Source organism: Macaca mulatta, chromosome 16, assembly GCF_049350105.2.
Source record: "Macaca mulatta isolate MMU2019108-1 chromosome 16, T2T-MMU8v2.0, whole genome shotgun sequence".
Taxonomy (NCBI): domain Eukaryota; kingdom Metazoa; phylum Chordata; class Mammalia; order Primates; family Cercopithecidae; genus Macaca; species Macaca mulatta.
The window spans coordinates 86,166,357-86,186,224 of NC_133421.1; the positions used below are offsets into that span (position 1 = coordinate 86,166,357).

Genomic DNA, 19,868 nt, shown 5'->3' on the forward strand with positions numbered 1-19,868 from the left:
TGGGCAACACTGAGGTGAATGAGCTCCAGGCCCTTCCAGCTACAGCTCCAGAGCTTGTCCCCTAAACGCCTCCTGGGGCCCTGATTTCCACCTGCCTGGCACCTCTTCCTGACTCAGGGGCAGGCTTCTGCTCTTCACATGTGGGCATCCCCACTGACCGTCAGAGCATGCCAGCCAAATGGCAACGACATCCCTGGGCAGCATGGCCCAAGGAGGCCCGCACGGCTGGGACACCAGGGCAGGTCCCTAGACGAGGACATCTTCCCTGGAGAAGACAATAACATTTACAAAGAACAGAACACAATGCAAAATTTCATGTACGGGCACATCAGGATTTAGATGTATTAGTAAAGTGAGGGGATTTTAGATAAGCTGGGAGAGCTATCTGAAGGGAACCAACAGGAAATCTTACAGCGTTAACTACCTCCTTGTTAATATGATCAACATTCTCTGCCCCCTCCTTTTTATGAGTGGGGACACACCCACCCCTAGTGATAAGAGGACGTGGTTGGAGGCCAAATGAGAGTGCATGGGGGCTGAACTGAGCTGGGTCTTTAGAGGCCATCACTAAAACACCTGGCAGAGAGTGCCTTCGACTGCAGGAGGAAAGAATGCTGAGCAGGTCAAGGGGCAGGAAACAGACGTCCGTGAAGAGACGTCTGGGTGAAGAGACGAATGCCTCACTGCACCTGCAGAAGTGGGCAGAAACTCCTCCCAGTCTCCATGATGGTGCTCTTTCAGTTGGTATTTGAGTCCTGGCTCACTGCACTCAGATGAGCTGCTTGTTGCTGTTGCGCCTTGAGAGAAGTGGAGGTGGAGAAGTGGGCAGATGAGGTTCAATGCTCTTCACCACCTCAGGAGGAAGGCACCGGGGAGGTCACAGAGGTGGGACGCGTGGAGTAGGCCTACACCCAGTCCCATCCTGGGGACTGGGATAGCTGCCCCACACTGCCCTGGGGTGCCCTGAAGAAGGGACAATAGAACAGACACCAGCATGTGAGACCTGGAACCCCAGCCTTCTGATAATTTTTTCCATACAATTATGCATAAAACTTCCCTCTTCTAGGAGCCCAGAGTCTCCTGGAGGGCTCTCCTGGCCTCACGCAGAAACTCATTTTATCACAGTCCTGAAGGAGGTACACAATTCCTGAAAGTAACAGACCAAACTGTACTTGGACTATAGGACACCCTCTTCTAGGAGCCATGCCTTACAACCAGCAACTGTGAGGCAGCATTTGGCTGTCTGCACCCTGTGCTGGTCTCTGAAGGGCAACCGGTGGAAGTTAACAGTTGGAGGAAGTCTAGATATTCAATTCAGCAGTGCTGAGAGCAAAAGTCTATGAAGCAGTGGAAAATGGTGCAGCCTCCACAGGCCCCTTGGAAGGAGGAACAGGTTTTAAGGCAGTTATCAGCTTGAAAAACACGGATTCAACATCCGTGAAAAACACGGATTTGATTTTTCAACCCAAACCCACTGAATGAATCTCTGGGTGGAGACATTAATGTTCCCTAGGTTAATCTGATAGTTAAAAGAGTTCAACTTCTGACTGCCACGGTGACTCATGCTGTAATACCAGTACTTTGAGAGGCTGAGCTTTGAGAATCACTTAAGCCTAGGAGTTCGAGAGCCAGACTGGGCAACCTAGTGAGACCCTATCTCTACAGAATTTTTTTTTTTTAAATTAGGCCGGATGGCTTATGCTCATTGTCCCAGCTACTTGGGGGGCTCCGGTGAGAGGATCAAGGCTACAGTGAGCCACGATCGCACCACTGCACTCCGGCCTGGGTGACAGAGTAAGACCCTATTTCAAAAAAAAAAAAAAAAATCCCTTTCTCCTAAAACAAAATATACTCTGACTACTTAGGAATATTTGTTTTGAATTAAAAAAAATGTTTTTAAGTTTACTGCTGATATGGGGGTGTAATGAAGAAAAAAACAGAAAACACATTTTAAGTGAAATCCAGGGATCAAGGTATAAAAGTAAGGTGACTGAAAATAACTAAGAAAGCGAGAGTTGACTGATGCCCACCCTTCAGCACTCCCTGACACACCCTTCCTGTGGTCCAGCCCTTGGGAAAGACACAGAGGCACCAGGTCCTCAAACTGATACAGCCTCAACCTTGACCCACCTCTGCTCAGGTGATCCAGATCCCAGCCTGGGCCGGTTTCCACACTGACAAGAACAAGGCCCCGGGCCAGCTGCTGTCACTGTGGCAAAGAGCAGATCCTGCCAGCACGCATCCTTGGGAACCTGGGGGACATGGTTTCGCCACCTTAAAGACTTCCAGGCAGGAAGGCCATGCTGTGGCCCTGAGAACCCGATGCTCAGAGCTGTGACCAGATGGGAGCAGGTGGTGTGAAAGTGTGGTTCTACCCACAAGGAAACTCAGAGTCTGAGAAAGAAGCATGCCGGCAGAAGGAGGCATGCCCGCTTGGCCCCATTCCTTGGCCATGGCCCTCGGGACCCTGGTGCTCCCTGCCCCTCTTTTATCACCTCCCTGCAACTGCGAATGCACAGAAGCATGACATAACCTTGGGGCAGCAGAAAGCTGCTGCCTCACTCTTGCCGCAGCTCATGATCCGGAGCCTCACCCCTACCCAGCGCCGCAGCGGCCCTCTTCACGCCACACTCCCAAATGCCAAGGCTTGGCTGCTAATCAATAGCCACACTCTGCAAATGCACCGTACCTTCCCAGGCAGACTCATGCTGAAAAGGAGCCACTCAGCAGTGCTATTTTTAAAAATGCAAATATGGTAGGAAAAGGCAGTAAAAATAACACATGAGAGCCCTGATCCAAGGCCAGTTCTTTCCCCGGGGGCCAGGTTCCCACTGAAGTGGGAGCAGGCGGCTATGGAAGAGCAGGGGGGCCTATCTTCCCACAGTGGTCCTGGCTTCCTGCATCGTTTTGTATTCCTAATACCTGTGATTTCAGATCAATCCCAGTGGCCAGAAATGTTACAGACTCGCCCACATCTTCCCCCAAACACACCACCGAGCAACCCCACAAGCAGGCCAGGAGAATCTACCCCAGAGGCACCGGCAGGTTTCATGACCCACCCTGGAATGACTATGTCAAAACATTGCTGATTCTCCACTCCTTACAACTCTGTAATTACATCTTTCCGAAACAAACTGGGCTGGGGCGCTGCAGACATTTCTTTTTCACAGAGAAGCAGGAGCTTGGTAAAGGCGTGGGAAGCCAAGGAGGAAGAGACACGAGAGCCCTGGGATCAAGTGCAAGCTGGGGTCTTGCACCACTAGGTGCCGGTCCTGGCAGCATTCTAAATCGGCCTGCCACACACTCTTCATGTCTGTGGCCACAGAAAACCGCAGAGACAGGCTGACCCCAGTGGGTCGGCAGGGACAGCCTTGTCACTCACCCCCCTAGACTCCCAAATGCTAACCTTGACAGTAGGAGTCCTCCCTTTCTTCAGCCCCCCACATTCCTGCAATTAGGTCAGGACAGGCTCAGGTAGCCTGCCTTCTAAGCCAAGATTTCCAACAAAAATAAATATAAACACATAGCATGATGTATCTGGGCTGAGTTCCTGGTAAAAGGCATGGATGGGAAAGTGAACAGGACTCAGCACCGCTCATTTGCTAAGTGGGTGCAGTCCATCAGTACTGCAGACTTCGCTCCAACAGGCCCTTGCTCCTCTGACAGGAAATGGGAAACTCACAGCTACAGTGAGCTCCCTATAGCTGAACTCAACTGTAGGGAAATACTGCAGAAAGAAGCGACAGCCTGCTGTCAGCGCTCATGGCTGACACTGAAACACTGGAGTCACCCACATTAAAGCCACCAGAACATGGAACATGATTTGAGTGACTATTTTCTTTTTTCTTTTTTTTTTGAGACAGAGTTTCACTCTTGTTGCCCAGGCTGGAGTGCGATGGCGCAATCTCAGCTCACCACAGCCTCAGCCTCCCAAGTAGCTGGGATTACAGGCATCTGCCACCACGCCCAACTAATTTTGTATTTTTAGTAGAGATGGGGTTTCTCCACGTTGGTCAGGCTGGTCTTGCATTTCCGACCTCAGGTGATCCGCCCACCTCGGCCTCCCAAAGTGCTGGGATTACAGGCATGAACCACCACACCCGGCCCTGAGTGACTATTTTCTATTTTCCCAGGGATGGAGTAATTAGCACCATTTGAGATCCATTACAACTAGTAACTGATGCCTTGGGACCCCTGGCAGAGAAGGGCTTTCTTTCATGGAGTAAAAGTCATATGCTTCCCATTTCTCCCATCCTGGCTGGCTCTATTTCCCCCAGTCCCTGGATCCCAGGAGGAAGTCAACAAGTCGCTGGCCAGGAGTCTGGAGAAGACAAGACGCCACCAGACTGCATCTGAGGACCCATCCCCTCTCCAATGGATCTGCATCCAGCGTGTTCAAGGACCACAAATCCCAGGTGGAGGAAAATGGGAAGATGGAGATGTCTCAATCTTTAAGGGACAACCAAGCCACAGGAGGGTCAGGCAGGCCTGTGGTGATGTTTTTGAGACCTCTATGTGTGGTAAGTAATGGGACATGTCCTAAGTAAGCCCAAAATGCTAGTTCTCGTGGCCTCTCTCTCCAGCTTTCCCTCAGTGGCTCCCAACTATTTCAGTCACTCACTCATGCACAGACTGAGTGGTCCTGAAAGGGAAGATGATGTGCAGAAGCACGACCTAAATGAACGACATGGGGAGAGGGCATGGGCAAAGGGGGGCTCACCTTAACCTGGCTTTTCCCAGGCTGAGCTCAAGTCCCATCTCTCTTCCAGCAAGGGCTTGACAGGGATACAAACTGCTCTGTCATAAGGTCTGGGCCCCCAGTGACCTCTTCCTCCCATTCATCATACACTGTAGACCATTCATTCAGTTGTTCCCTTACTCATTCAGCAAACTGAATAACCACTGGATGGGCAGACGCTGTGCCAGATGCCAATGAAACATCAAGAACATGAGACAGTCCTGCAGGAGTCCCAGCAGGACGGAGGTTCTGTCCTCTATGGTGCCGAGACACACCAGGCTGGGGGAGGTGTGGCCACCATGGGGAACAGTCATGGCTCACATGTTCCCCCAGATAGCTGCACCCAAGTTTCTGCTCAGATGTCACCTCCTCAGAAGGGCTTCTCTGGCCACCATGTCTGGAATTGCTCCTCCTCATTCTCTATCTACCTGCTTTATTTTTCTTCACAGCACTTACTGTTCCCACATCTGGAATCCCTGTATACCGCTGCCACTCTCTGTGTGCCCCATGGGGGTTAAAATGTGAACCCCACAAGGGCAGGCACTACGCACCACTGCACCCCAGCAAGTGCCTGGAACACAGAAGGGTGCCTCCGAGGAGTCACTAGAGAGAGCTGCAGGAAGGGTCATGGGAATTCAGAACAAGTGTCAAGAAAGGAGTGGTCAGCAATGCCTGATGCTGCTGAGAGATCCAGTGCTACGGGGAAGTGTCCCTGCTAATCTGGCCTCAGTGGTCCCAATTGGTGGCGTGGGCAGAAGCCCCAGGGGCGGGGCCTGGAGAACATCTTGGCAATGCAGGAAATAGGAATCACAAGGTGGAGCTCATTCAGGAACTATGGCTGAAGAGCAGGAAAAGGAGGAAGAGGCAGGTGAGAGATGGATGTGGGCTGAGGAAGGGTCTCTCTTCAAGACATTAAAAATAGGGTCAAGCTGGGCATGGTGGTGCGCACCTGGAGCCCCAGCTACTCACAAGAGGCTGAGGTGGGAGGATTGCTTAAGCCCAGGAATTCAATGCTGCAGTGAGCCCTGATCATGCCAATGCACTCCAGTTGGGTGACAGAGTAAGACTCTATCTCTAAAAAATAAATACAGTAAAAATAAAAATGGGGGCCAGGAGCGGTGGCTCACGCCTGCAATCCCAGCACTTTGGGAGGCCGAGGTGGGGGGATCATGAGGTCAGGAGATCGAGACCATCCTGGCTAACATGGTGAAACCCCGTCTCTACTAAAAATACAAAAAATTAGCCAGGCGTGGTGGCACCTACCTATAGTCCCAGCTACCAGGGAGGCTGAGGCAGGAGAATCGCTTAAACCTGGGAGGCAGAGCTTGCAGTGAGCCAAGATCGTGCCACTGCACTTCAGCCTGGGTGACAGAGGGAGACTCTGTCTCTAAATAAATAAATAATAATAGGGTCAGGCGGGAAGCTGCCAAGGGAGAGTCTGAAGATTCAGGTTGGGGACATAATCGATAGAGGTGGTCTACGGCACAATGTCCACAAAGGAACCAGAACACAGGAGAGGAGACCTCTCTTCACACTAGGAGGCTCTCAGCTACTTCCAGCGGGTTGTGTTTTCTTTCTTTTTTTTTTTTTTTGAGATGGAGTCTCGCTCTGTCGCCCAGGCTGGAGTGCACTGCCATGATCTCCACTCACTGCAAGCTTCACCTCCCGGGTTCACGCCATTCTCCTGCCTCAGCCTCCCAAGTAGCTGGGACTACAGGCACCTGCCACCACGCCCGGCTAATATTTTTTGTATTTTTAGTAGAAACGGGGTTTCGCCATGTTAGCCAGGATGGTCTCGATCTCTGACCTCGTGATCCGTCCGCCTCGGCCTCCCAAAGTGCTGGGATTATAGGCGTGAGCCACCACACCTGGCCTTTTATTTTTGAGACAGAATTTCACTCTTGTTGCCCAAGCTGGAGTGCAATGGCACGATCTAGGCTCACTGCAACCTCTGTCTCCTAGGTTCAAGCGATTCTCCTGTCTCAGCCTCCCAAGTAGCCGGGATTACAGGCATGCATCACTATGCCCGGATAATTTTTTTATTTTTAGTAGAGATGGGGTTTCACCATGTTGATCAAGATGGTTTCGAACTCTTGACTTGAGGTGATCCACCCGCCTTGGTCTCCCAAAGTGCTGGGATTATAGGCGTGAGCCACCGTGCCTGATCTGCAGGTTGGATTTTCTAAATGGCAGCTGGAAATCCTTCAGTTGGTAAGCCCAGTGTACAACACACAATCACCATCACTTTGATGGCAGGCAGCGCCTCTGCTACTACTCCCAACTGTGCCACACGCTACCAGAACCAGATGTCCTGCTGATAGCCACTTTTCATGCACGACTGCCCTCTCCCCTAGACTACAGGCTGCTCAGGGACAGGGTTGTATCATACCTCTTAGTCTCTCGTGGCTGGCAGAGTACATGTGCATGGGAGGCTCACAAGTATTTGCACACCACCTTTGGTCAACATTCTGGCCCAACAGATCAGCTCCCAAACCCCACCAATGGCAGTCTGTCAGTCTGATGTGACAGTTCTGATGGGTGTCCATAGCACTGGATATGGCATTGCATACAGTGATGTGCTCAGGGCCACAGGCCTGTGCCCTTGCCAGGATCTTGGAGTGGGAGGAGTGAGATCAATCAGGAGGCAGAGGATGGGGAGGCACCCACCCTTCCATGCTTGTGGTCAGCTCGAGACACTTCCTTCATTCCTGGCTCAAACACTGGACCTACAGTCTCAGTGGTGGCTTTTGTGAAACTGGATCTTTTTTAGAAGGGGTGAAAAGTGGGAGGAGTTGAAAAGGAAGCATGCGGGGGATTATTTGGGGGGATGTGTGTGTTTGTGTGTGTGTAAATCCACCAAATGGACCGGGACTTTCAGGATCCTCAGAGAGTTATATAAAAAACAAGGCAACAAAAAATGGAGGGGGGTGTGGATTGACTGCCAATAACTTTTTTTTTTTTTTTTTTTGAGACGGAGTCTCGCTCTGTCGCCCAGGCTGGAGTGCAGTGGCCGGATCTCAGCTCACTGCAAGCTCCGCCTCCCAGGTTCACGCCATTCTCCTGCCTCAGCCTCCCGAGTAGCTGGGACTACAGGCGCCCACCACCTCGCCCGGCTAGTTTTTTGTATTTTTTTTTTTTAGTAGAGACGGGGTTTCACCGTGTTAGCCAGGATGGTCTTGATCTCCCGACCTCGTGATCCGCCCGTCTCGGCCTCCCAAAGTGCTGGGATTACAGGCTTGAGCCACCGCGCCCGGCCAACTGCCAATAACTTTAAAATACAAAACAACCTTAGCACCCTTATAAAACCCACACAACTGCATGGCTCTCTGTTGATTTAAAACTGAGGACTGAATTCCAGGAATCTAGGTAGAACTACAGTTTAAGAGACATTCATTCATTCATTCACTCACTCATTCATTCATTCATTCATGAGAGTAGACTTGCTCTGTTGCCCAGGCTCCTGCCTGCAGTGGCATGATCTCAGCTCACTGCAACCTCCACCTCCCGAGTTCAAGCGATTCTCCTGCCTCAGCCTCCCAAGTAGTTGGGATTACAGGTGTGAGCCACCACACCCTGCTAATTTTTTGTATTTTTAGTAGAGATAGGGTTTAACCATGTTGGCCAGGCTGGTCTCGAACTCCTGACCTCACATGATCCGCCCACTTCGGCCTCCCAAAGTGCTGGCATTATAGGCGTGAGCAACCGCGCCTAGCCCACTAATATTTTTTATATTCATTACATTTTGAAATTATATCCTGGATACATACGGGGTTAAATAAAACATTAAAATTAATTTCTGGCTGAGTGAGGTGGTTTATGTCTGTAATTCCAGTACTTGGGGAGGCCAAGTGGGAGGACTGCCTGAGGCCAGAAGTTCAAGACCAGCCTGGGCAACATAGTAAGACCCCATCTCTACATTAAAAAAAAAAAAAAAAAAAAAATGGCAGCAGGATCCCTTAAGCCAGGAGCAGGAGTTTGAGATTACAATGAGTTATGATCGAGCCACTGCACTCTAGCCCGGGCAACAGAGCAAGACCCCTTCCACCACCACCTCCAAAATTAATTTCACCTGTTTCTTTCAATGTTTTTAAAATGTGGCCACTTCTCAAGGTCCTTTTCACAGAAAAAAAAAAAAGTAAAAGAAAAAATGTGGTCACTAAAAAATTTTAAAGGACCTACTTGGCTCATATTGTATTCTTTAAAATAATAGTTTAGCTTAGTTTAGCTTTATTGTATCAAAGTAACGCAGGCCTAAGTTTAAAAAAACACAGTACTAAAAGGCTTAACAAAAAAAGGCAGTCCCCATCTTACTCTCTCAACTGTGCTCTTTTGAAGCAAATACTTTCTAATTTCTTGGCTGTTTGAGTATTTACCTCCATACATATAAACAACAGGTTTGCACCTCTAATTCCTAACTTATTATAGACATTATCTACTGATGTCCTGTTTTGGTACCTGATGACCTCTTTGTTTTGTTTGTTTTTTAGACAGAGTCTCGCTCTGTTGCCCAGGCTGGAGTGCAGTGGCGCGATCTCGGCTCACTGCAAGCTCTGCCTCCCAGGTTCACGCCATTCTCCTGCCTCAACCTCCTGAGTAGCTGGGACTACAGGCGCCCGCCACCACGCCTGGCTAATTTTTTTTTCTTTTTTGAGACAGAGTCTCGCTCTGTCGCCCAGGCTGGAGTGCAGTGGCCGGATCTCGGCTCACTGCAAGTTCCGCCTTCCGGGTTTACGCCATTCTCCTGCCTCAGCCTCCCGAATAGCTGGGACTACAGACGCCCGCCACCTCGCCGGACTAGGTTTTTTTTTTTGTATTTTTTTAGTAGAGATGGGGTTTCACCGTGTTAGCCAGATGGTCTCGATCTCCTGACCTTGTGATCTGCCCGTCTAGGCCTCCCAAAGTGCTGGGATTACAGGCTTGAGCCACCGCGCCTGGAAAATTTTTTTTTTGTATTTTTAGTAGAGACAGGGTTTCACCATGTTAGCCAGGACGGTCTCGATCTCCTGATCTCGTGATCTGCCCGCCTCGGCCTCCCAAAGTGCTGGGATTACAGGCGTGAGTCACCACGCCCAGCCTGATAACCTAACTCTTACCCTCCCCTCTGATGCCTTTTTCCTGTACTCCATCCTTCCAAAAGTTCCACTGCATTAATTGTCCTCACACAACTATGTACATATTGATACTTTTGTCAAATACCTATCCATAACTTTTCTAAACATCTTCAAATTACCTACAAATTACCGATTAGGTGTCCTTGGGCTTTGTCTCTTTTTCTTGTCGAATCTCTCTCCCTCCTGCAGAATTCCACCCTGTCTCTCTAACTCAGACTTTCCTCTGCTGCTCACCTGTTTTGGATCCCGTTTCCTGGATCCTGGGAAAATTCCCTGGTTTTGGTGAAGAACCATTCCTTCTATCCCTTCCCCACAAGAAGTTCATGGGAGGCACTTATTTTCCAGCCCTTACATGCCTAAAAGGAACTTTTTTTTTTTTGGAGACAGGGTCTTACTCTGTCACCCAGGCTGGGGTGCAGTGGTGTGATCATGGCTTACTGCAGCCTCAACCTCCTGGGCTCAAGTGATCCTCTTACCTCAGCCTCCTGAGGAGCTGGGACCACAGACGCACACCACCACGCTCGGCTAATTTTTGTATTTTTTTGTAGAGACAGGGTTTTGCCATGTTTCCCAGGCTGGTCTCGAACGGGGCTCAAGCAATCCTCCTGTCCTGGCTTCCCAAAGTGCTGGGATTACAGGCGTGAACCACCATGCCCAGCCAAAAGAACTTTTTTCTATTCTACTTGACGCAGTTGGGCTGGATATGGAATTCTCTCAGAATGTTGTAGGATTTGCTCTGCTGTCTTCCAGTCTGAGAACCTGTCTTAACTGGCACATATAATCTGTTTATGTTCATTGTGATCCATGTGGATTTATTTCTATTACCTTTAGGGCTTTCTGGCTACCATAATTTTTCTTTGCTCTCTTTCTTCTAGACAAATGACCTAGTTCTAAAATTCCATATTTTTCCCCTCTGTGAGTTTGAAAGTTTTAAACCCTATTTCTTTTTTTTTTTTTTTGAGATGGAGTCTCGCTCTGTCGCCCAGGCTGGAGTGCAGTGGCCGGATCTCAGCTCACTGCAAGCTCTGCCTCCCGGGTTTTTACGCCATTCTCCTGCCTCAGCCTCCCGAGTAGCCGGGACTACAGGCGCCCGCCACCTCGCCCGGCTAGTTTTTTGTATTTTTTAGTAGAGACGGGGTTTCACCGTGTTAGCCAGGATGGTCTCGAACTCCTGACCTCGTGATCCGCCCGTCTCGGCCTCCCAAAGTGCTGGGATTACAGGCTTGAGCCACCGCGCCCGGCCTTAAACCCTATTTCTATTCTTTTAGTGGTTACCCTTAAAATTGGAACATGTCTACTTGACTCAGAAAGTTTGAAGTCAATCAATATCCCTCCTACACTTCCCAAACGGTTCAAAGAACTTAAGAGTGTGTTCATTCAAATCACCTCCTCATTGATTTCCATTTTTTGTTGGGATTTTGGTTTTTAATCCTCTCCAAATTAGTGACGATCACTTTCATAAGCAAATGCTTATTCAGATTTACCTGCACTTCCCAACGCCTCTGGATACCATTACTGTCCACATCCCTCCTTTCTCCTTACTTCCTTCTTCCTGAAGTACAGCGAAGGTCTCTTAGTAAATACAGTTTTTTTTTTCCTCCTGTGAAAATGTCCTTATTTGTCTCACTATTGAATGATAATTTAAGCTGGCTGCTGAAAACTAAGCCACCAACTGATTTTCTTTAGCACACTGAAGATTTTCTTTCCTTATGGCCTCTACTGTTGCTACTTAGCATTTGCTGAGTTCCACTGTTGAACCTGCGGGGTAACCTGCCTTTCTTCTCAAGCTGCCTTTAGGATGCTATTTTTCCCGCCGGGCCCTCTCACACCACCCTCCATGTTTGTAACATCTCTTCTTCACAAACATCTCTTTTATCTCTGTGCAGAATTCTAACTAACTTCTCCAGATCTATTTTCCAGTTCCTATAATTCTCTCTTGAAAATTTATGCTATCTCGTGTTCAACATTTCCATTAGGTTTTTAACTCAATGTTTTCATTCTAGAGGCTTTATTTGATTCTTTAAAAAATAATGCCTTTTAAAATGTATTCTGTCTTATTCTTTCTCGTGACATCTATTCCTTCTTTTAGCCCTTCAATCACTTTAGACATTCTATTATAATCTCTTCTATTATTTGAATTCCCACGTTGAAGAATCTTGTGTTTGTTGTGATCGCTGATTCATGTTCTAATTTCTACATGCTTGGTAATTTCCTAGAACAAGCTCATCATCTGTGGGCATCCTAGAATTCCAAGAGGCCTGTACTGTGCAAGGGTCACTCTAGAAAAGTTCTGCCTTTGCTCTGCAAGCAAGGAGCTTCAGGGGTATTGCTGGTCTGCTGGCTGTTCTGGTGCCAGCTCGGGCATTCCTGCCACATGTGGGTGTTATAAACACAGACTCCTTTGAACTTGGATGTTTTCCACTGCTCACAGAAGACTTCCTCCAACACCATCCGGAGTGTGGGGCAATGATCAGCTTCCTTAACATTTCTCTGATCCCATGGGGGAAATTTTCTTGCATCCCTTTTACCTGGGAATGGCTTTGAGGAGATTTCTGTTTCAATTCCATGCTTTACATGTTCATGCAAATCCAAACCTCTATTACGGTTAGGATCGATTTTGGGGTCCAGTGAACCCACCCTGCCCCTCCCCAGAGCTGCCTACTCTGCTCTGGCTTTATACTCCTGCTTTGCTTTTGGTTCTGTTTTTCTTTCTTATTCTCGTTATAGCTTATATAGCATTTTAAGTGATTGTAATGGGAGCAATTCTACTTTAGCTCGATCTACCATGTCACTGAAACAGGAAATCCACTCCATTGTCTTCTGGCTTCCAATGAGGTTGAAAATTCCGATCCATCTTCATTCCCAATCTTTTGTACATGACCTGCTTTTGCTCTTCGGAAGCTTTATGCCCAGTGCGCTGGAATCACAGAGTGTGCCACAGGACATTTTCCATTTGCCATTTTTGAAACTTATGACTGTCCATTCTGAAACAATTCTTGTTTCTCTGATACATTATGGTCTTCACTTTTCCCTTTCTCTCTTTATAGACTAGATGTCAGACGTTTTTAATCTGTTTCCTGGGAGCCTTCGTCAACTTCAAAGAAAAAAGTAATAGTTTTAATTTCCAAGACCTCTTTCCTGTTCTGATTTTTATAGTAACTTTTTATTTCATGGATAAAATATTGGCTCTTCTTTCTGAGTATATTCGCCATGTGCTTTAAGGCTTTCTCCTACCTGAATCAGCTCTGATTCCTCGGAGATAATTTTTCTCTTTGCTTTCTCTGGCCTCTACCTTTCATGTTGGAAGCTTTCTGACTATATCCAGTGGTTCTTGGCATCCATTCCTACTTAAAAGTGAGGCAATAAGAGATCTCTGTGGTGATGGAAGAGTTGTGGATCCTGATTGCTGTTTCACGTGGTTACATGCATCCACACATGTGATAAAGGGTGTGGAACCGTATGCACGTATTGTGTACCCATGTCAATTTCCTGGTTTTGATATTGTCTATGATTATATAAGACGTGACCATCAAGGGAAACTGCATGAAGGGTAGAGGGGATCCCTCTACTATTTTTTTTGGAGATGGAGTCTTGCTCTGTCACCCAGGCTGGAGTGCAGTGTCATGATCTTGGCTCACTGCAACTTCTGCCTCCTGGGTTCAAGCAATTATCCTGCCTCAGCCTCCCGCGTAGCTGGGATTACAGGCACATGCCACCATGCCCGGCTAATTTTTGTATTTTTAGTAGAGACGGGGTTTAACCACGTTGGCCAGGCTGGTCTCGAACTCCTGACCTCGTGATCTGCCCGCCTTGGCCTTCCAAAGTGCTGGGATTACAGGCATGAGCCACTGTGTTCAGCTAGCCCTCTACTATGTTTGCAACTTCCTATGAATCTAGAATTATTTCAAAATAAAAAGTTAGGCTGGGCATGGTGGCTCATGCCTGTAATCCCAGCACTTTGTGAGGCTGAGGAGGGCAGATCACTTGAGCTCAGGAGTTTGAAACCTGCCTAGGCAACATGGCAAAACCTCATCTCGACAAAAAATACGCTAATTAGCTGGGAGTGGTGGCACATGGCTGTAATCCCAGCTACTTGGGAGGCTGAGATGGGAGGAGTGCTTCAGCCTGGGAGGCAGAGGTTGCAGTGAGCCAAGATTATGCCACTGCATTCCAGCCTGGGTGACAGAGTAAGACTCTGTCTCAAAAAAATAAACATAAAAAATAAAAGGTTTAAAAAGTTGAGGCAATAAGATGATGATGGAAACCTTGCGAACATGAGCAAGGCTCTGGACAGGTGAGGACCACATTAGATGGAGTAGAAAGCTGGCCACTGCTATGAAGCCACTACATGCTGGTAATGCTGGCAATGGCAGGTCTTGTTTCTGACATGCTCATTTTTTCCAGACTGGAATCCAATGCCATGCCTCATGCATGGCCTCAGCACTCCAGGAGCAGGCAGGAGCATGGCTGGAATTTGCTCTTTTAGTGTGCAGACGTTCATGAATCCCTCTTTCAGTCCAGCAATACCCTGCCCCTTGCTCTGCCCAAGGCACCTCAATCTGGCGCATAAGCGTCTACTCTCTCATTCGCCAGCAAAGGAGATTGAGTATTTTCTCGTTTGCAGAATTAAAAGAGATGACTGGGGAAGTTTAATTCCTCCCTATAGAGACTGTCAACTAATCATAATCCCTCTGATTTTCGGCCGAAACCCTATTCCCACGTCGAGTGTCACCAGGTGCCTCTACTTCCTGGTGCTTTCTAAAGCGCTTTTCCTTGGTGTTTTTCCGCAGGTACCAACATTTCAGCTTCTGCTCTGCTCAGTCTTCTGTTCATCTTCCACCTTCTAGAAATTGAAGATCTTTTGTTTGTTATTGTTTTCTCTCCCATTCTGTGTCCTTATGGGTTTATACATTTAAAAACAATTATTTTGCTCTTATTTTAGCAGAGTTTCTAGGGAAAGTAGATTTAAATGAGTATGTTCAACCTACCGTGTTTACCTAAAGAATGCTAACCGGAGATTTTTTTTTTTTTTTTCCAATTTGAGATCAGGTATTATTTATTAACTGACCAGATTGGAAAAATAATCATGGTAGACACCGCAGTTCATTCTTCTAAGCAGCCTGTGGATCTGGTCCTCCCTGTTGGCAGCAGCTCCACCTTCTATAAAATGGGTGGTCTTTTTCTTCATTCCACCTTGTGGAGAGGGTAACTTGAAGGGCCATAGAAAGTTGTCTGCTTCTTTGAAACGTTTTCCAACAGTATAGAGCTCATGAATCAGATCCTCCATGCAGATGATGCCATATTTACCATGAGACTGAGCAATCAAAATGTTATCTGTCAAAGCAATTCACTTCTTATTAATTTTGCCATAGCCATACTTGTAGATTGGTTCGTTTACTGATTTCAGATTTGGGTTCCTCCTTGTAATACATGGTTCTACAATCCTCAGCACGTTAACTGAAGGCTTGCTGAGCTTCACAAAGGTTCCATTAAAGATCTGACAAAGGCAAAGAAGCTGCAACACCTTATGGCCCTTTGGGCTCACACCACTGATACCTCTGACCCTGATGACAAATGCCAATTCGCGTTCTGCAGGCACAAAGAAGCTGCTAGCTTTTCTCGTCATCCCAGCCTTTCAAATTTCGGTTCTGTACATCTGCCTAGATTCCTTGTGACAGCGCTTCGCTTTTTCATGCAGAAGTTTCCTCCTTGCCTTTTGAAGCATCTTTTGGGCAAACTTCTTTCTCAGGCGCTTGATCTTTAGCTCTGTGAAATTCCTTCACTTTTTCTTAAGGGTTTCTGGCACAGCAGGAACCTTCTTCTTCTCTTCAACACCCTCCATGGTTCCAGGCAGAAAAGAGGCAACCAGAGGTTTTTAATCTTTATTTCGCAAAGTACTTATATACAACTAGATCTGAAGATGAAGGAAAAGTAGTAAGTCAACAAAAGCTGGGCACGGTGGCTCACGCCGATAATCCCAGCACTTAGGGAGGCTGAGGCGGGTGGATCACTTGTGGTCAGGAGTTCAAGACCAGCCTGGCCAACATGGTGAAATCCCGCCTCTACTAAAAATACAAAAAAAAATTAGCTGGGCATGGTGGCACGTGCCTGTAATCCCAGCTACTAAGGAGGCTGAGGCAGGAGAATTGTTTGAATCTGGGAGGCGGAGGTTGCAGTGAGCTGAGATTCACCCACTGCACTCCAGCCTGGGCGACAGGGCACTCTGTCTCAAAAAAAAAAAAAGAAAAAAAAAGTCAACAAAAAACAGGAAATCACAAATTCAAAAATTAGCTACCCTTAGTTCAGACATTCACCTACTCGCCAATTCATTTTGATGGACTCTCCTCGTGTTGCTGTTCTGAGATGTGAAATGGTGGGCAGGGAAAAGAAAGAATAACTATTAGGGCCAGACACTGTGGTTCACACCTGTCATCTCAGGAGTTGGGAAGCCTAGGTGGGAGGACTGCTTGAAACCAGGAGTTTGAGAACAGCCTGGGCAACAAGGCCAAGACTCCATCTCTATGAAAAAGTAAAATTAAGAAGAAAAAATTTTTAAAAAGAATAGCTCCATTAGAAACTCCCCCAGGCACCTGAAAGGGCCACACATCCGCTCCTACAAATGGCTTTTTGTTTCAGATGTTAAAAAAATTTTAAGTCCCACGGACTACTGTGATCCAACCATGACAGTCAGAACTGATCCAGGCTGAGGGTGGAAGACACTCACCGTCAGTGTCATGCAGCAGGCATGGATAAATCAACACTTTACACACCCACAAAATTAGATCAGATTCTTAAAAGGCTAAACTAAAAACAATCACTGAGAAAGTCACCAAACATAAATAGCAGCACATGTGCCCCTCAGCAGACAGCCACACAGCATGGAGAATCTGTGAGGCGGCAGCAGCCAAGAGGCTTTGGAAACTCAGGGCCCCCTATCGCCAGGCACACACACCAGACACTCTCACACACATTTCGGCACAACCATGTCTTAGACCCGTCAAACTGCTACAGAAAGGACTCAGTTATCAAAGTATGTTCCTGTCAATCAATGAATATTTCATCATCCCACTGCATAAGAAGTACTATAATTGTACTATGAGAGAGACTCAAAAGAAAAAGATTGTATGGTCTCCACCTTAGAAAGACTTATACCGGCCGGGCGCAGTGGCTCAAGCCTGTAATCCCAGCACTTTGGGAGGCCGAGACGGGAGGATCACGAGGTCAGGAGATCGAGACCATCCTGGCTAACACGGTGAAACCCCGTCTCTACTAAAAAATACAAAAAACTAGCCGGGCGAGGTGGCGGGCGCCTGTAGTCCCAGCTACTCGGGAGGCTGAGGCAGGAGAATGGCGTGAACCCGGGAGACGGAGCTTGCAGTGAGCCGAGATCCGGCCACTGCACTCCAGCCTGGGCGACAGAGCGAGACTCCGTCTCCAGAAAAAAAAAAAAAAAAAAAAAAAAGACTTATACCCAGCATGCCACAGTACATGTCACTGGTAAATATTTGAAAGCTTGCCCACTGTCCAAGAAAACCTATTTAGCAACCCCTTTCTCATCCTAGGATGCTTGCGGAGCCCCAGATTTAAAACAATTACAACTCTGTTCCTGGAAAGACTTAGGACTTAAAGCCCTTTCAGTTTCTAAGGGTCTTAAGCATACTTAAATACGAAAGGGGGTTAAATCCCAACATAAGGCAAGATGGCTAGCACAGATCCCAATGACACTGACAGGCACCTGCCACAAGAGGTGGCCCACCTGCCAGACTCCATGGGAGAGAGGGAAGATCCAAATGCAGGGTGTAATAAGCAGATCAACAGAAAACTCAGTTCAAAAATAAGCACAGGACTTATTTGAATAAACATTTATCCAAAGATACACACATGGCCAATAAGCACATGAAAAAGATGTTCAGCATCACTCATCACTAGGAATGCACGCCAAATCACAATGCAATACCCATGCATGCCCATTGGATGGCTACAAACAAAGTGACAATCACAAGCGTTGGTGAGGATGTGAAGAAACTGGAACCCACCAACATTGCTGGTGGGTATGTAAAACGGCGCAGTCACTTCAGAAAGCCATTTGGCAGTTGCTCAAAATGCTAAACATGGATTTACCTACCATACGACTCAACAAGTTCTCTCCTGGGTATAATACCCAAGGGAATTGAAAATATATGTTCACACAAAAACGTGGACTTGAATGCTCATAGCAGCATTATTCGGAATAGCCAAAAAGTGAAAATGACACAACAACAAATGTCCATCAACTGATGAATGGATATACAAAATGTGACCCATCCATATGAGAGAATATTATTCAACAATAAAAGCAAATGAAGTACTGATACATGCTACAACACGGATGAACCTTGACAACATCATGTTAAATAAAAGAAATCAGTCACGAAGGCCACATCTAGTATGCTTCCATTTATATGAAATGTCCAAAACAGCCAAACCCACAGAGACAGAACATGGCTTCCAGGAGTTGGGGGGGTGCAGGGGAATATGGTGTGACTACTAATGGGTATGAGGTTTCTTTTTAGGGTGATGAAAATGCTCTAAAATTAGATAGCGGTGATGACTGCACAACTGTTTGAGTATACTAAAAACCACTCGAACTGCACACTTTAAAAAGGCGAATTGTGGCCGGGCGCGGTGGCTCAAGCCTGTAATCCCAGCACTTTGGGAGGCCGAGACGGGCGGATCATGAGGTCAGGAGATCGAGACCATTCTGGCTAACACAGTGAAACCCCGTCTCTACTAAAAAAAAAATACAAAAAACTAGCCGGGCGAGGTGGCGGGCACCTGTAGTCCCAGCTACTCGGGAGGCTGAGGCAGGAGAATGGCGTAAACCTGGGAGGCGGAGCTTGCAGTGAGCGGAGATCCGGCCACTGCACTCCAGCCCGGGCGACAGAGCGAGACTCCGTCTCAAAAAAAAAAAAAAAAAAAAAAAAAAAAAAAAAAAAAAGGCGAATTGTATGGTATGTGAATTGTCTCAATAAATCTTTTTTTTTCCCCAAGAGATGGGGTCTCGATCGTTTGAACCCAGGAGGCCGAGTATCGCACCACTGCATTCCAGCCTGTAATCCCAGCACTTTGGCAGGCCAAGGTAGGAGGATCGCTTGAGGACAGGAGTTTGAGATCAGCCTGGGCAACATAGTGAGATGGTGACTCTACAAAAAACTTAAAAAGAAATGAAAATTAGCCAGGCATGGCGGTGAGCACCTACAGGCCCAGCTACAGTGTTTCCTGTAAATCCTCTGTGTTATCAATTCTATTTTTCAAGTCAAATACCAGAACTTATCTCAAACTATACTCATCAGACAATAAAAACCAGCCCTCCTAACATCTTCTACTCTTAGAAATTAGATGAGTGTCCTCCTATGGACTTTTCTTTCCTAAGAAAGAAGTCTGTTTTCTTTGTCTGTGGCTTCCATCAATCTTAACCACTTAGCCTCTCTGGGCCCGACAATAAAATAAGGGGCTCCAGGCTGGGCATGGTGGTTTATGCCTGTAATCCCAGCACTTTGGGAGGCTGAGGCAGGCGGATCACAAGGTCAGGAGATTGAGACCATCCTAGCTAACACTGTGAAATTCTGTCTCCACTAAAAACACAAAAAATTAGCTAGGCGTGGTGGCGGGCGCCTGTAGTCCCAGCTACTCAGGAGGCTGAGGCAGGAGAATGCCGTGAACCCGGGAGGCGGAGCTTGCAGTGAGCCGAGATTGCACCACTGTACTCCAGCCCAGGCGACAGAGCGAGACTCCGTCTCAAAAAAAAAAAAAAAGGGGGGGGGGCTCCAGCAAAATCACGCCGAGGATCCCCTCCAGTCCTACCACTACCACTATAGACCTAAACATACATGGAAACCCAGCACACAAGTCCTATCTCAGAGGCTCAGATGAGGAGCCCACCTGCAATGACCACACTGTGGCTGAAAACTCCTTCCTATTCTGATATTCCCAGCACAGAAGAGGAAAGTGTTAGGGGCAAGTGTCTATGGGAGAAACGG

At 47.4% G+C, this 19,868-nt stretch overlaps 1 protein-coding gene and 2 long non-coding RNA genes across 5 annotated transcripts in view; 1 reads left to right on the forward strand and 2 right to left on the reverse strand.

Annotated features, from left to right (window-relative positions):
- The window catches only part of UBE2O (ubiquitin conjugating enzyme E2 O), a 66,291-nt gene that overhangs the window by 27,164 nt on the left and 19,259 nt on the right, over window positions 1-19,868 (reverse strand). The gene's annotated exons all lie outside the window — the stretch shown is intronic.
- LOC144335966 (uncharacterized) overlaps window positions 6,772-19,868 on the forward strand; it is a 31,908-nt gene continuing 18,811 nt past the window's right edge. The window contains exon 1 of the long non-coding RNA XR_013407301.1: window positions 6,772-7,714. This is a non-coding gene — a long non-coding RNA (uncharacterized LOC144335966). The remainder of the gene's footprint in view (window positions 7,715-19,868) is intronic.
- On the reverse strand, window positions 12,552-17,316 carry LOC144335965 (uncharacterized). The gene is made up of 2 exons (XR_013407300.1): window positions 14,025-17,316; window positions 12,552-13,495 (listed from the first exon to the last, which is right to left on the reverse strand). It is a non-coding gene; the product is annotated as an uncharacterized LOC144335965 (long non-coding RNA).